Source organism: Palaemon carinicauda, chromosome 8 (assembly GCF_036898095.1).
Source record: "Palaemon carinicauda isolate YSFRI2023 chromosome 8, ASM3689809v2, whole genome shotgun sequence".
Taxonomy (NCBI): Eukaryota; Metazoa; Arthropoda; class Malacostraca; order Decapoda; family Palaemonidae; genus Palaemon; species Palaemon carinicauda.
In genome coordinates, this window is record NC_090732.1 from 147,115,758 (window position 1) to 147,133,536 (window position 17,779).

Consider the following 17,779-nt stretch of genomic DNA (forward strand, 5'->3'; position numbering starts at 1 on the left):
AGACAGCAAGAGCAAGACAATGAGCGAGATAGCAAGAGCAAGTCAGTGACAGGGCGAGAGCAAGGCAGTGAGCCAGAGGGCAAGAGCAAGGCAGTGAGCCAGAGGGCGAGAGCAAGGCAGTGAGCCAGAGGGCAAGAGCAAGGCAGTGAGCCAGAGGGCAAGAGCAAGGTAGTGAGCCAGAGGACAAGAGCAAGGCAGTGAGCCAGAGGGCAAGAGCAAGGCAGTGAGCCAGAGGGCAAGAGCACAAAAATAAGAAAACAACCGCAAGATCAATAGAATCCTATGAGCAAGAAGAGGACATGAGCAAGAGAATATTTGAAACTTTAGGTTTTATACTTGAATTAGATATATCACAAACTAATTGGTGTTTCATGTATCAGTTTAGCATAATTGCGTCCTGTAAGGTTTAAGGAAATTAGAGAGCATTACTTTAAAAAAATTTGGTGTTCTTAGATTTCATTATTCACGCTTTAGTCTGTATATAATTTTCTGTATACAACACGGAAATAGGAAAATTTAAAAAAAATCCAAATAATCGTTATACATGTATATAGAAAGGATTAATTGCAATTATCTTAATGCAAGCAAAGCAATATCTACAGAAGAATAATAACCTATTTATGAAAAACTTTAAAATTTTGAAGTTCACAATATTTCCCGGGTATAGATATTTAATTTGATTGGATTTATATAAAACCGGTTTAAAGATTAACGTGGAGATTGAAACACGCAGAAATTAGATGGAAAGAAATGAAAGGAAAGGTGCAAGGGTATAGCAACAAATTGTAAAAATTGGTTAAATTAAGACATCACATTTGCAGAATATTGTGAATTTAATGACAGTCATACGTAAAAGTCCGTTGTTCAGAGTAATGTACACAATTTTACATGAAACATGCTTAAGGAAACTGACGCTTGCTTCTATTCGTGAAAATTATCAAAGAATTACTCAAGTTTAGATCAAGTAATTATGCAATTTTAAATGTTTACTAAAAGTTTCAGACTTTCAGGCGAATGTTTCCTTAACATGACTAAGATACAGAATTTGCAATTCTCAAATGTCATTTATATATATAATTTATACAAGTCACTTGGTAAGCTTGTTACTTTTACATATTTCTATTTAACTGGCAATCTATGAGGCTTGAACAAACCAAAACGAAGCTTTCAAGGAAACTAGTTTCTAATTTCGGGTCTAGATAAATAGCAATCTGGTTACCAATAGCTATTTCAAATTTTAATAATTCATATGCACTCCAGAAAAGATTGTTTCTACCCTTACAAACAACAAAAATGGCTGCACCTAAATTGTTTAAGTGTTATGACTTCAAAGATTAGGAGCCACAGAGGAAAATTATGAAGACTTCATATACGGTTACTAATAACTAAGACGATTTACTATTTGTCTTATTCTATAGTAGCTTCATGGAATCATGATACTTTAAACATTTGAAACTAATTACTGAAAAGATTGACTGGAAAAAGAACCAATCCCAGAAATCTTTAAACTTTAAAAACTAATGACTTATGATTTTCATAATGATCTTAAAGTAATAATAATTTTAAAGAATTTAATGAAAATCTTTATTAAAAACTATGAAAAATAGATTCAAATAAAAAAGAAAGTGAAAATGTTGAAAATTAGATTTAGACCTCAATATTTACACCTGTCTCAAGCCCGATATGATTGCCAGCTCTTAACTATCAAGGAATTTAAATGAGTATTGCAATTCTAAAGCTTGAAATAATATAATTTGAAGTTATTTTTTTCTGCATGAGAGCTCTTCGTGCATGAGTTTCCTAGTTGCAGAAGACATCTTCAAGTTTTCTATTTATCCTCAAGGAGTTGGTGGCACTTCAACATCTCAGGGTCTCCTCGGTAGAATTTCCTAAAAGGCCAAAACTATTTTCTTCACAGCTAATTTACTTTCCAACCTGCAAATAGAATGATTTAAATTAAACTATGAACCAAATGTTAATATCAACAGATTCTTGTTATACATGTTAAATAGTTTTTAATAAGATACGCAATTGACCTACATATATGTTATCAAGACTATCGAATCAGATATAACCTTATACCTTAAATACCCCTACACAAATATCTACTATATGTATTTTAATAACATGTGTAAAATCAATTTCACAATCACCATTGAATACCTATATCGATCTTTGTCCCAGTAACCAGCATATCCTGTCGTTGCTTCATCAGCTAATAAGCAAAATCTTAGCTAACTAAACTACTTGTTCAATTCAGTACTAAATTAGTCTATGTTGATACAATTTACTACTAATCCGATACCATGACTTGTGTAGGTCTAACCCACATAATACATTTATTAGCATATACAATATTTCTTTAGTCTAGTTACTTCACTATCATCCTGTTTAATTGAACCAACCTTTCAGTTGACAACTAACACAATTACTAAATTTAACGTCAACTTAATCAATATGAATAGCATCAATTTCCCTTTAATAAATAACCCAATCAATTCTACTGTAGCCAATTAATGAAGTTACTATCCCGATTTCTTAGTTCAAATAACTAAAACTTGCTATCTTAATTTAGTACAGAGAAACCATAGTGTATAACCAAACAATCCCTTGACTACCCTGTTAGCATAATCCACGTGAGTTTTTCCTCTTGTTGCCGAGGGTATTTCACATTAGCAAAGTAAACATGACATGGTGTCTTGCCTTATCCTTCTCTTGAAACTACTTTCCTTAATCTTTCTTAGGATTATATTCTAGGTCCAATCAACCTAATGCAATAGTCTCCAAAATAATATTTACAAAATTTTAAGCTGAAAAAAATGATCTAATTTCAGGTCATCTTGATTTAAAGTTTGCAAAACTAACTTCAAGCAAAAATTTTCCATTCAGAAAAGATTTATCTGTTAAAAAAAAAAACTAACGTGCAACTGCATAACTATGTTGATAGAACATTTCTCAAAGAAAATTATCTTCCAATACAAGCTAAAATTTACTGTCTACTAACCAGTCCTATCTTGATTAACTTGTCTTAATCGACAAAAAAAAAAAAAAAAAAAAAAAAAAAAAAAAAAAAAAAAAAGTTTAAGATCTATCAAACTATATCTTAATCTGGCAATAAACCAAGACTTTCATTCATCAGCAAACGTAACTTTAAACTGTCTGGAAATTAAAGTGATCCTTTGACACTAATCCTACTAATCCTTTATCCATTGACATATTGTACTTGGAAAAAAAAATTCCTTTCAACAAATACCATTCTATTTTATTCCAATGACTAACTCGGTGTTTTGACACCAATCCAATGGAAACCAAATTCAATAGCTGTCCACTAGTGAACCATATAAAAAACTTGCTTTATTCTCTAAGCTGAAACACCAGTTTACTCGACAAATTTGTCAAGTGATAAATCTCTTAAAATTACTTCATAGTTAGTATAGATTTCCCTACATCAAAGGACTACCCTGCCCTCAATCTAACCAGCTAATTTACCAACTAATTGTATTACTCGAGTTTGGATAGTTAATAAAATTCTATAAATTTATGAATTAAAAGTTCTTTGAAAAACACCATGGTATTAGTACGAATATTAAGAAATTTGATAACTTGCGCTCTGATTTAAAAATATGATTTACTTAATGTTTAAAATTTGTAATCTTTCAAAAAGTATATCTTAGTAGTTTTATACGATTTTAAGTAATATATAAAACCTTGATTAATCTTAAAAGCTGGAGTACTAGATACCATGTTTAACAAAAAACTTAATTTACCATATGATTTTCCTTTGTCTCCCCGCCAGGTTTCTTGGGACATTGAAACAATTCCTTAAGTTGAAGCGTACAACATCAAGCCAGGCCTGCAAAAGAAAATGGAAAAATAAATTTCTTAAACATTGTACAAAATCTGTAGTTCACCAATTAGATGAAATTATGCTTAATTAGCTGACTTATCAAATGTTAACCAACTAGCAAGCTATTCTCTCCCTTCTGCCTTAAGTTAGGAGCTTTATGCAACTATCATTTCTCTAATAGACAAGTTCTTTTTATCTTTAATCAGAACTTGAAAAACCTAGTAATAGTCCCATCCATCTCATTTCTACTGCAACATGTATATAAATCATAACCCTCTCTGTCAAGGAAAACATCTGGATTGAGAGGATCTAATATATCCTATCCCTACTGATGATTATATTGAGCTTTAAGGTTTTTAACTTCCTCCCTCCAATAATTACAGTAGTTTTATCCGTATTCCTGTTAAGTTTAGTAGCTAAAGTCTACACCCTAAGATGTGAACTATATTCAATTTTAACATTTGGGCAAGAAAACCAGACACTAGGGCCTAGTAGGCCATCCAGGTCTGATATGCAACATGGAAAACTCCAAACTTCATGTATGGAGGGGCAGACATTGGAAAATTAGTTGGGAAAACGTGGCAATAGTGATACAGAAAGCTAAAATGAGAACGCAGCTAGCTGCCAAAAGGAAGCTGCAAATACCAAGTAATGCCCACAGTTCACCGCTGAATTGTATTGATAGCACTGAAACCCTGCTAGTGCCTAGATTAGCATCGTGGGTGTTAGGAGTAAACACATTTCAAGAAAAGCCATTTTGTTGGAGCAACAGCAGCTAAACTAGATTAAATGCTTTCAGTACAGACAAATGTTTGGCTATCACTTGAACAAAATGGAAATAGTGAGAATTGGGCAGTAAGAGTATTGTTACAGACTGTCTTGTGGAAAAATCTAGTTGGCTCAATAAGTTTTTACTTTTTTTTTAGATGCAATATTTATGCAATCCTCAAATCTCCACAATAGAAAATTTCAGTATTGTTGGGAAAAAATATAAATTTGTAATTATTTCTTAGGGAAAATTCGTCCAGTCTCCAAAATTTATCCAAAGAATGGTTTTAGCATAATCTAGGATGGTTAATCGAACTACACTTCTAATTTTCAAAAATTTAATGAATTCATGATTAAAGAAAACCATAAATCTCCTCTGGTGATCCAAATGACTGTTAAGTGTCCAACCTTCCTGTAACTAAGTGCTCCAAGTGAAACTTGTCACTGAAATATTCACTATAAATCATTATTTTACGTCAATAAGATGGGCATCTGAATGAAGACTGACTTTGGTTCTAACAGAAACTTATCCAGTAATGGTTATTGTGCAAAATGACAGCTTAGAATTACGCTCACCGCAAGACAGGTTGCTGCCCATTTATGCAAGTTTATGCAAGCAAGGATAAGGTTTTCTACAGGGGACTGTGCGTTTACAAATTTTAATAAGTCACATTTCATATACCATTTGAAAGGGCAGTGTGTGTGTACTCATGGTTTACAATAAAATTTTAAGCTACGAATATTTCTATATGAAAAGCTATTGTAAACTGTAAAATATAAAAATTTGTGCTGTGCATCTTTTCACTACAATTACTGACAACTTTATTCTATTTAGGTTTTATGTAGGATATCTATTCAGCTTTCCATTGCAATCTTAATTTTTCAAGCAATACTCATTGACTTACGCACAATGAAAGTATATATATGGTAAATCCGATTAAGTCCAGTCTTTTACACTAGAACATTACATGTTCATTGATAATGTTTTCAGTGTACATGTATCTGCAAATACATGTCATTTATTTGACAAGGCATTCTTTGGAGTTCCGCATAGCAAGTGGTAAAATTAAAAACAAACTATTCTATATAAAAAATATTTATCGTAAATTGCAAGGTCTGGTATCTCAACCGTGGTAAAAAAAAAAAAAAATTATCGCTAGCCTTTCTTCTAAAAGTTACTATTTTTTTTTCAGAGAAACTTCACTCATGAAATAGGAAATTGATTCACATCGCCTTTTCTAAGTGATTTCATTACTTACGTAAAATTGGTGAAGGCATGTTAACAGTAAAGCCGCTTTACAAATCTTACGAGAATATTATATTTGCAGTTTTTCTACATGCTAGTGTGCATTTTTCATCATTGCATTATTTTTCATAGAGTATGGCTACATGGTATATAGAAGAATGCAAAATTATGTAGATCTCTATAAAAATCAGCTTTTATTGCATTAAGAAAATTAGTGTACTTGCTCTACAATTACTAAACTATTTAACAAGGCACAGACATGAAACAAAAGGAACAAAAGGGGACCCCCCTTCTCTCTGCTCCTCCCAGCCCGAGGAGGATTTAGCAGTTTGGCTGGTGCTGCTAGGGTGCCACAGCCCAACCTCCCCTGTTATCCACCACAAATAAGGTTTCATACACTGAACCCTTTACTGCTGCATTAACTCTACTCCCTTCTCTCACTCTTCTTCTTCCCAGCTTTATCCCTATTCGGGGTCGCCGTTTCTAATGAGTCTCTTCCATCTCCCTCTGTCCTGTGTCATTTCCTCCCATACTCCCTTCTCCCTCATATCATCTCTAATGCAATCTCTCCACCTGGTCTTAGGTCTTCCTCTCCTTCGTGTTCCATCCACCTCCACCACTTCTCTTGCCTTGTGTTGCCCTTCTCTTCTCATCAGGTGGCCATACCATCTTAACCTTGCCTCTTGCACTATCTTTGATGCCTCAGTGACTTTTACTGTACCCCTAATATGTTCATTTCTAACCCTGTCCTTTTTGGTTACTCCACTCATCCACCTAAGCATCCTCATCTCGGTTACGTTCAACTTTCTATCCTCTGTTTTCTTTAGGGGTGCTGCTTCCAATCCATATGTCATTGCTGGTCTGACCATTGCCTTGTGCACTCTGCCCTTCAATCTTATAGGGACTTTCCTATCACATATGATACCAGACACCTTCCTCCAGTTGTTCCAACCACACTCAATCCGGTTGTTAATTTCCTCTTCCATGGCCATTGTCGATCACTGAACCAAGGTACTTGAATTTATGAACCCTTTTGATGTTTCCTCCGCCTAACTTGATCGTTGTTTGCTGGTCGCCATCCATCTCGGTTATCATATACTCTGTCTTCTTCCTGCTTATTCTTAAACCTCTACTCTCCAAGGCATATCTCCATCTTTCTAGTTTCCCCTCCAGTTCTTCCCTGTTCTCGGCTACCAAGACTATATCATCTGCATAGAGCAGACACCATGGTGGCTCCTCCCTGACATCCTCTGTTAACACATCCAAGACGATGTTAAACAGGAGTGGGCTTAGAGCAGATCCCTGATGTAGCCCGACTCCAACTTGGAAATTTTCTGTTCTTCCAACTGTAGATCTGACGCTGGTCTTTACATTTCTATACATCTCCCTGATCATTCTGACATACTTCTCCATCACTCCTCTCCCCCTGAGACATCTCCATATTTCCTGTCGTGGTACTCTGTCATATGCCTTCTCTAGGTCTATAAAGGCCATATGCAAGACCTTTTGCTTCTCTCTGTACTTTTCCATAATTTGTCTCAAAGCAAAAATACCATCCACAGTACTAAGCCCCTTCATGAATCCTAGTTGCTGTCTACCGATGGAAACTTGCTGCCGTAATCTTTCATCCATAATTCTTTCAAATACCTTCAGTGTATGTGACATGAGTTTTATTCCTCGATAATTCTCACAACAGAACTTTTATGAAATGAGTCTACTCCCTTCTCTCACATACACTTCCAAACTGTCACTAATCGACCAAGCTGCTTTTTCGAGTCTGCAACCAGTGCAATATAATCCATAAACAATAATTGATTTACCTCTCACTCATATGATCACTCGTCTATTAGTTTCATTCCTCGACCAAGCACTCGAGCATTCACCTCTCTCACCACTCCAACAAATTTAACAACAATGGAAACATGACATCCCTGTCTCAGACCTAACTGGAAACCACTCACTCAATTTCCTCCCCTAACACACGCTTTACTAGCTATGTAGAAACTTCACTGCTTACCTCTCTCATATCTATCTTCTTATCACCCAGAGCTTTCTGCACTCCATCCATCCATCCAAACCTTAGCCTTCTTGTACTTCTCCCATCAACTCTTGCAATCATCACCTAATTTAGCAGAGCCACTTTCCATTCTCTCAAAATGGCCAAACCACCTCAACACATATCCACTTGCTGGTAAATCATTTCTTATACCTTTTCTTACCCTCACTACTACTTTCCTAACCCTATCTAATCGAGATACACCAGCCATACTCCTCAGACACTTCATCTCAAACATTCAATGCCTGTCTCTCCATCATTTCCCACAACTCCAATCCCTACATCACAGTTGGTACAGTAACTTTTTATACAGAACTCTGTTTACATTCATGCCTAACCCTCTATTTTTTACCACTCCCTTTAATGCCCCAACACTTTGCAGCCTTCATTCACTCTGTTGTACATCTGCTTCCATTCCACCAATTGCTGCAATAACAGACCCCAAGCTTATCTACTTCAATAACTCTCCATTCAACATGACATTCAACCTCGCACCACCCTCCCTTATCTTGCATTTCATAGCCTTACTCTTACCCTCATTAACTCTACTCCCTTCTCTCACACCCTTCCAAACTCTGTCACTAATCGACCAAGCTTCTCTTTCGAGTCTGTAACCAGTACAGTATCAATAAAAACTGATTTACCTCCAACTCATGATCACACTCGTCTATCAGTTTCATTCCTTGACCAAGCACTCTAGCATTTGCCACTCGCGCCACTCCAACAAAAATTTAACCATGGCAACATCACATCCCTGTCTCAGCTCCACTAACTGGAAACCACTCACTCAATTTCCTCTCCTAACACACGCTTTACTAGCTATGTAGAAACTTGACTGCTTGCAACAACTTTCAACCAATTCCATATAACATTCCACATCGCTTCCCTATCAATTCTTATCATACGTTTTCTCCAGATCCGTAAACATTCACCTCCTTGCCTTATGCTAAATATTTCTCGCTTATCTGCCTAATAAAATCAGATTCATACATCCCCTACCTCTTCTAAACCAACCCTGTACTATCAAAATTGCATTCTGTGTTTTATCCTTAATCCTATCAATTACTATACCACTTTTCCAAACACTCCTTGAAAAACAACACTTGTGCACATCTCTTGCCTTCATATAGTGGCACGATACATGCACACCCATTATACTGGTACCATTGACAACATAAAACAAATAATCTCCCCAACCATTTATGTACAGCCCCAACCCTTTCCTTTAACATTCAGTCCTCACATCATGCACATCGGGTGCTTTTCCTACTTCAGTTTCATCCACTGCTCTCCTCACTTCATCTTTGTAATCTCCCTCTTATTCTCCTCTCCCATTACTGGTACCTCAACACCTACAACAATTATATCAGCCTCCCTATTATCTTCAACATAAAGTATATTTAAAAAATAATCTACCCACCTTTTCCTTGCATTCTCTCTTTTTAGCAACCTTCCATTTCCATCTTTCACTGTATTCAATTCTTTAACCACCGTTCTTTACTTTCTTCACTTCTTTCCTAAACAACAACTTTATATGAACCCAAAACCAGACCCCACCTCCAGGCAGCCGCCATCTTTGCCTCAGCTACCTTACGTTTTACTTGAACATTTACTTCTCTGTCATACTTCTCTACACTTACTATGCAGTCATTCTTCAAATGTCCTTTTCTCTTCTACTTTATCTTCACTCCTTATTCCACCATTTACTACCCTTCCCCATGCTGCCTCCATCAATCCTCTTGCCACACCACTTGCAATGCCAACAAAATTTTCTTTTACTAACTTGTACTCTTATTAATTACCAGTTTCTCTCACCTTTCACTGTCAAATGGCATTTCCAGACTTTCTTTATATTCACTTTTTACCTCTACTTCAACCTTCACTACCTCCCTTTCACACCCCCCCCCCTTTTTTGTTACAACTAATTTTCCTTCCATCAAAAAATGATTAGACATATCGTTAGCCATGCTCCTAAACACGTGCACGTTTTTCAATCTTCCAAACAGTCTAGTTATCAACAATCCATAGATGAATTTCTACCACTTCCATTTGCCACTCTTACCCATGTATAATTTTTATTATCTATTTTTGAAAAAAAAAAAAAACTACAACTTATTACTAGCTCTTGCTCAACACATCTACGTCACAACTTATTTTCACCTGGTATGCCATACTTCCCAATGACACCTACCTCTCCAGCACCTCCAACATTCATATCACCCATAACTACATAACTACTCCTACCCAGTCCTTCTACACAGTTAATTCACTCCAGAAATCACTCCGCTATTTACTTTAATCACAACCTGGCCCATATGCACTAACAAAAGCCCAACAACCTACCCAACCTAACCCCTTGGGAGAATGATTATGAGTTACTTTGCATGCGTTGTTTGTATTCCCTTTTGCCAGAGGCAGTGAGGTATATTTTTGAGAGTGAAGCGAGTCGTGGTGGTGCAAAAAACCATTTTAAGAAGATGATATAAATCATGGGTAATTATGACACTTTAATAGTGACCCACGGGAATGGCGTGAGCAGCACTATGTACTGCTTGGCATAATGGAGGAGCAATGTGATTATATGAGCGAAACAAACAACAGCTAAGTAAAACCCATTCGAGGGGCGTGATATGTAATTATGATACTTTAAAATTTCCAGCCCCTCTCATGACCCATATAATTTTCCAATAGGTTATCTTGGGTGTTTATGAAGTTCTGAGCTTTATTATTGTTGCAAACGGCTGGTCTTTGAATTTCCCTACCCAAAACTTGTTTCCCACTGCAATCCCCAGTTTTTTTTAATCACGGGGGGGGGGGGGGGGGGGGGGGTGAAGGGGGAGGAAGCTAATGAATGGATGGTTTAACCTAATATTCATGGATAGAAATGGATAGCTAGTCTGAAAAATGCATGGTTCATGTATTTGGTTAAGTGTTATACCAATAAAAGTTACATTTGCCAATACTCCATTTTAAAATGGTAGTCCTGTTTTAATTTTCTACCAACTTTAGGAAAGTAATTATGTGATACTAATTACTAGCGAAACGAATTCGCTATAAGAAATGTACTAACACCGGCTAGTTTCGAATTTTTCTATGCGTTTAAATGGGCTGGGACATAACTTACGTACAGGCCGATTAAAGTATGAATGATTTTTTCACTAATATTATGGAGGCTAATGGCGAGTTATTGGCATTGAGCATGAGTTTTTGCGTTAGCTTTTGCAAGCTGTTTTTTTTTATTTGTATGACGTAATCATTACCAATTACGAGCTGTATCTAATGATTTTATCTAAGAGGTTTTACAAAACTTGTTTTACGGAGTCGTAGGAAAAGTTAGGAAAGGAAATGTGGTTTTACGAGGGAGTGAAGGGCCTCTCTCCTTGGGTTAAGCGAAGTGTTGAATTCGATTCCAGGATTCCACTCGGGTTGTACCCCACCGAAAAGCCCTAATTCCAAACCAATATCCTAAATTGTTCTTGAAACTGGTTCTGGTTGAAAAATTACTCCTATAACCTTTCATAGCCATAAGGCTTAATTTCCTATACAACAATAAAGGTTGCGATACCTACTCTAAAGGCAATCGGCAACTAAAATGGCCAATTTTCACGGTATAAAACACGGTCGCTTAAATTACGGAACTTATTCGTATCCATCCACGTTCGTTTCGAAATCACTAATAATCAACTTTGCCGCAAACACTTTCCGTTTAGAATTATTTACAGCTACCTTTATTTGCTAATAAAACATTTGAATATATCAGCACTTTCAACCGCCAAGCTTTCGTGGGAAAAACTTAGATTTATTTTTCCAATAATTTGCACTACAAAGGCACTAATATTTTTGATCCATAGAAATTAGTTATATAAAGATCTAAGCCATGGTAATATTAATTTTAGTAATCACTAAGTTAACGGAAATCACAAGTGATAAACTGATTAGCGCTTCTAAAGGGGAGCAATTGCATTAACGTAATGACATGGCATTTGATTTCGGGTCACAAGAGGAAGAGGTATTAGCATGGAAGGTACTGTTCTTCAGTAGCAAGTCGTTAATTATAAATGTAACTAAAGCTGGCCATACATTATCCAACTTGGTTTGACAACTATGTTGGGCAACATTTTCTGCTCTAGAGCATACACTGTAAGACCAAGTCGTCCAACATTAGTTATAGATGTCGATCTGTATTGAATAACATACTGATGGTGCAGTCTCATGGCAGTGGAAAATGTTAGGATTACAACAACTTTCTGCACAGGTTGAACAGCAATAAAATAATAAAAACTGATAAAAGTTTATTATCATTAAGTAATATACTTTATAAAAATGTATTAACTGCATATTGAATTCTTAGTAAAATTTCCTTCAAACGATGAAAAATGAAAATAAAATATTGTACCTAATGAATGTACTGTATATTCATCCTTGAAGTTGAACCTAGGTATACTACAATATTATAAAAATACATCAACTAAATATCACATTGTTCAAAAGTTTTTACTTTATATAATGCAAACTAAAAATAAACTATAGTACCAAATTAATGTATTTTTATCCTTGAAGTTTAATCTAGGTATTCTACAACTAGTTAAGGAGTAATTTGGGTCTTGAAGAAGTTCAGTTATAGTATATTGACTCCCTTGGCTTAAGTCAGTCGAGACATTTTCATTGGATAGATGATAAGTGCATACAGGTTGGGTTGAAAATGTCAACGGGGTTGATGCTCGAGTGCTTAACCTGCTGGACGATAGTGACACAGAATCCAATGTTAACTGGTTTAATTGGCCCATAATAAGAATCTCATCAATAGCTTTTTTCGCATACAACTTTTGTGTCTCGTTCAGCTTTCTGTAGGATACAGCCCAGCTATCCGCATAAGTTGCGGCTTCGTTCTTCATGAGTTTCTGCTCTTTTATAAAATCTAAATGTTCGACAGCTTTTTGCAAATAGTGATCTTTAGTTGTATCATGAGTAGCCCGCATTTTTCTCTTGGTACCTACAGTATTTCCAATTCCCTGGCCATCGCTCTCACCCAAATTACTATCTCCAGGGATCTGGATTTCTTGATCTAAAAAATCATGAAACAGATCGAAATACCATAAACTTGGTTCGTACATGTCACCATTGCCCGCATCAGACTTTTCCTTCTTATTTAATTCCCTCCTATAACAAGTTCTCACATATTTTTTAAACCATCTAGAGTGGCATTGCTAACTATTTCCTTCAAGTTATTCAATAGTACTTCCCATGCTTTATTTCGTTTGTTTTTCTATCTTTATACTCTTCGCTTTTCACTTTCCAAATCGCAGGTAAACTTCTGTATGTATAAATAAAACTAATCCACTATCCAATGTCAATTATATTTGCCATCACGTCTATTTAACACTTTTATAAAACAGCTATTTCCAAAAGAACGTCCCTTTAAACCAAGAACTACATGCTATCAAACTAGGCTTCCAACTGATGTTGGTTGTGATGTTGTACAACTTGCCCATACACTGTCAAAAAGGTTGTACAACATGAGGCCACGCCCCCTTAAAATCAAAGCTGCTTTGATTCTCTCCAACCAAACCAACCAACCAAAATCCTGTTGTACAACCTGCCCATACACTGTCTAACATTTCATACAACCCAACCAAGTTGTACAACTAGTTGGATAATGTATGGCCCGCTTAATAATCAATCATTCCTGTTAAACATTCCTAAACTACGGGCGACGCAGAAAAATCTTGAGTAAAACAACTTTTGTAAAGTTTCATATAAGCAGAAACCGAACAAGAGTTCCAACCAAAACAGTCGTAACCATATTATATTTTGACATAATATTGTAAAAAGAATTCCTACCTTCAAAGTATGCTCTCGTAATCTTTATAAGAACAAATCGACGTCCTGATGTACACGCACTCAATTCACAAGCCAAACTGAGAGTCAAAATTTTGAGGTTAGAAGTCAAGTTCTGTCCACTGGTTGACAGCCAATCAGAAGCGCCACAGTCTTTCATTTCTAACAAAGACAAAAACGGAGGCTCTTGATTGGCTGACGAAAAACAAGGGCACTTCGTCGAGTGTAATTACCATACCAGCAGTTTCTACCAAATAACAAATAACGAGGTGGCAACGAATTTAGAGTGTTTCAATATTGTCTAAACTAATTAAACATATAATAAGCTTGACAATCAGTAGATTTTTGTATACACAATCATAAATCAAACCAGATGGATCTTTCTATCAATCAATAACAGATTCAATGACTCCTTCTCTAACTTCAACATAAAATTTCCTAAATTTAAATTACCAAGAGATCATAAATACAAAAAAACTGTAAACACAAATTTTTGATTAATGTAATGTTTATCCAGAAAATCTTACAACAAAATATCCATTGGAATCACTGTGCGTTAGTAGAGATCTTGTTTCAATAAATAACGTATCACGTATCAATTATCCTAATAATTTTATAAGACCATTTAGTCACTTACTATTGGAACTAGAAATTGCGGACAATTGGTTTACTAAGAATGTAATGAAAATAATGGATAAAGGCCTTATCTCTAAGAGGTCTGTTTAGAATATCTCTATTTTCAATAATTAATTATAATACCTGAATGACTGAAATATATATATATATATATATATATATATATATATATATATATATATATATATATATATATATATATATATATATATATATATATATATACATAAATAAATTTCTACCTCATACTTGCAGTTGAACCCTAGCCCCTTTAACCCAATACATACATGTATGTATGTATGTATATAAGACACATACATGTATGTATGTATGTATATAAGACACATACATGTATGTATGTATGTATATAAGACACATACATGTATGTATGTATGTATATAAGACACATACAAGCACACACACATATATATATATATATATATATATATGTACTTGTATGTGTCTTATATACATACATACGCACATGTATGTATTGATATAAATGGGCTAGGGTTCAATCCTAAGTAGGAGATAGAAATATATATATATATATATATATATATATATATATATATATATATATATATATATATATATATATATATATATATATATATATATATATGTAGGTAGTAGGTTGGCCAGGGCACCAGCCGCCCGTTAAGATACTACCACTAGAGAGGTATTGGATCCTTTGACTGGCCAGACAGTATTGCATTGGACCCCTCTCTCTAGTCACGGCTTATTTTTTCTTTGCCTACACTTACACAGAATAGTCTGGCCTATTCTTTACATATTCTCGTCTTTCCTCATACATCTGACAACAATGAGATACTTAACACTTCTTCACCCAAGGGGTTAATTACTGCATTGCAATTTGTTCAGTGTACTTTCCTTTTGGTAAGGGTAGAAGAGACTCTTTAGCTATGGTAAGCAGCTCTTCTAGGAGAAGGACACTCCAAAATTAAACCATTGTCCTCTAGTCTTGGGTAGTGCCATAGCCTCTGTACCATGGTCTTCCACTGTCTTGGGTTAGAGTTCTCTTGCTTGAGGGTACACTCGGGCACACTATTCTATCTTATTTTTTTTTTTCTTCCTCTTGTTTTTTTGAAATGGTGTGTTGGGCAGGCTTAATAGAAGGGCCATGGATGCCTGGTGGTTTATCAAGAGGTTGTCTTTTCCTTTTTCTGATTTTGTCTTCTCAAAACCATCCTTACTGTCCTCCCTTCAGTTGAAGTGGCTATCCTGGAGGGTATTTAGCCTTGCATGGTGTATCGGCTCCTCCATGTTGACCAGTTTTTCCGACTTTTTACTATAGTCTATGGATATCATCAATCACTTTTATTATTATTCTGTACATATTGTTTTTGTTTTAATTCTTGTTAATCTAGTTTTTAAGTATGATGTCTCTTTTTTATTTCTATTAATTCTTATGCTGTCTGGAGACATTGAGCGAAATCCGGGACCAGTACGTCCTAGATTTCGTCAATGTCGTCTTCTGTATTGCAATATTCGTGGTCTTCATGCAAATATCCGAGACCTTACAGTTGCGTCCAGACAGTATGATATTCTTTTGTGCTCAGAAACTTTGGTTTCTAATATGAGGCACTCATCTGAGCTCCTTATAACTGGTTTTAAGAAGCCAATAATGCTGAAACGTGATTCCATTCCTAGGGCCAGGGGAATGGCGGTGTATATTAGGACCGAGTACCCTGCTTCTCATAAGTCCTGCTATCAATGTGGATGTCATGAGATTCAGGTAATAAAAGTTTGTGGCAGGCATAACAACTTTTATTTGTGTTCAATCTACCGGAATCCAGACATGGATGATTCTATCTTCGATTGTCTTCTTACCATTATGGCTAAGATACAAGAGGATGATAGAAAGGCTTCGTTTGTCTTTGTTGGTGATTTTAATGCTCACCATAGGGAGTGGTTGAGTTCTATCTCTCCTACCGATCGCCATGGCTTAAGAGCTTTAGACTTTGCCTTGGAATCAGGCTGTGAGCAAATCATAAATGAAGCTACTCACAGGTCTGGTAATTGCTTGGACCTCGTATACACTGACTCCCCTGGCGTTATAACTAGTAAGGTTGGTTCTCCAGTCGGGACTTCTGATCATGCCTTGATTTCATTATTAGTGAAGACTGAGCAGCCTGTCCCTGATATATCATATTCTTGTAAAATTTATATGAAATCCCAAGCAGACTGGAATGTGATTTTGCATGATCTTTTGTGCTTGAATTGGTCACAATTATATAATAGTGTAGATCCTGTTGTCCCTTTGAATGAGAATCTAGTCAACATAATTGATAGGCGTATCCCTTCTCGTGTGCTAAGGTACCGAATGAAGGACAAACCGTGGTTCAATGATGATTGTAGACGTGCTTATTTGGAGAAGCAGGAGGCCTATCACCTTTGGAAGGGTAACAGATCAGATTTGACCTGGAACAACTATACTCAGCTTCGAGCTTTAGCTCAGAGAGTTTATGCCTCAACTGAAAAGGAGTACAATTTAATCATAAAAGAAACCCTCTCTGGTACAACTCAGGAACATAAATGGTGGTCTACCCTTAAATCTGCACTCTTTGGTGTAGATGCAACAGTTCCTCCTTTACTTAAACCAGATGGCTCAGTCACTCACTGTCCAAAGGAAAAGGCAACCCTTTTGGCTGATGTTTTTGACAGTAAACAGAGTAATGAAAAACTTGAACTTCCTCATTCCTGTTTTCCTGAGGCTAAACTAACTAGTTTAGCTTTTCGATCTCGTGAGATTAAAGCTCTGTTGATGGACCTTGATGCTTATGGAGGTGTAGACCCTAATGGTATTTTTCCTTTGTTTTTTATAAAGACAGCAGATTTCTTAGCTCCAAAGTTATCTGTTATTTTACGCAAGTTAGCAAGAAGAGGAGCTTTTAGCACTTGTTGAAGAATTGGTAATGTTACTCCTCTATGTAAATGTGTTTGTGGTAGCTCGAGTCCCACTGATTACCGCCCAATTTCCATAACTCCCATATTATCTAAAGTTTTTGAACGTCTTCTGGCAAAACGTCTTAATAGGTTTGCTGAAGGTAATCATCTATTCCCTAGTTTGCAATTTGGTTTTCGGAAAGGCCTTGGAGCATGTGATGCCCTTCTTACAATCTCCAATGCAGTACAGAAATCCCTTGATTGTGGTCGGGAAGTTCGTATGATTGGCCTTGATTTTAGTGCTGCCTTTGACCGTGTTAATCATGAGGCCCTTGTTTTCAAACTGAAACAGTTGGGAGTGGGTGGGCCGTTTCTTAGCATTATTATTGATTTTTTAAGTAGTAGATCTCAAAGAGTTGTTGTTGATGGACACCATAGTGAGTATAGGAATGTGATATCCGGTGTTCCACAGGGTAGT

General features: G+C 35.9%; 1 long non-coding RNA gene across 1 annotated transcript in view; it reads right to left on the minus strand.

Moving 5' to 3' along the window:
• Positions 1 to 796: 796 nt before the first annotated feature.
• LOC137646017 (uncharacterized) overlaps positions 797 to 17,779 on the minus strand; it is a 477,241-nt gene continuing 460,258 nt past the window's right edge. The window contains exons 4-5 of the long non-coding RNA XR_011045379.1: positions 3,768 to 3,853; positions 797 to 1,935 (exon numbers count right to left, since the gene is read on the minus strand). This is a non-coding gene — a long non-coding RNA (uncharacterized lncRNA). The remainder of the gene's footprint in view (positions 1,936 to 3,767; positions 3,854 to 17,779) is intronic.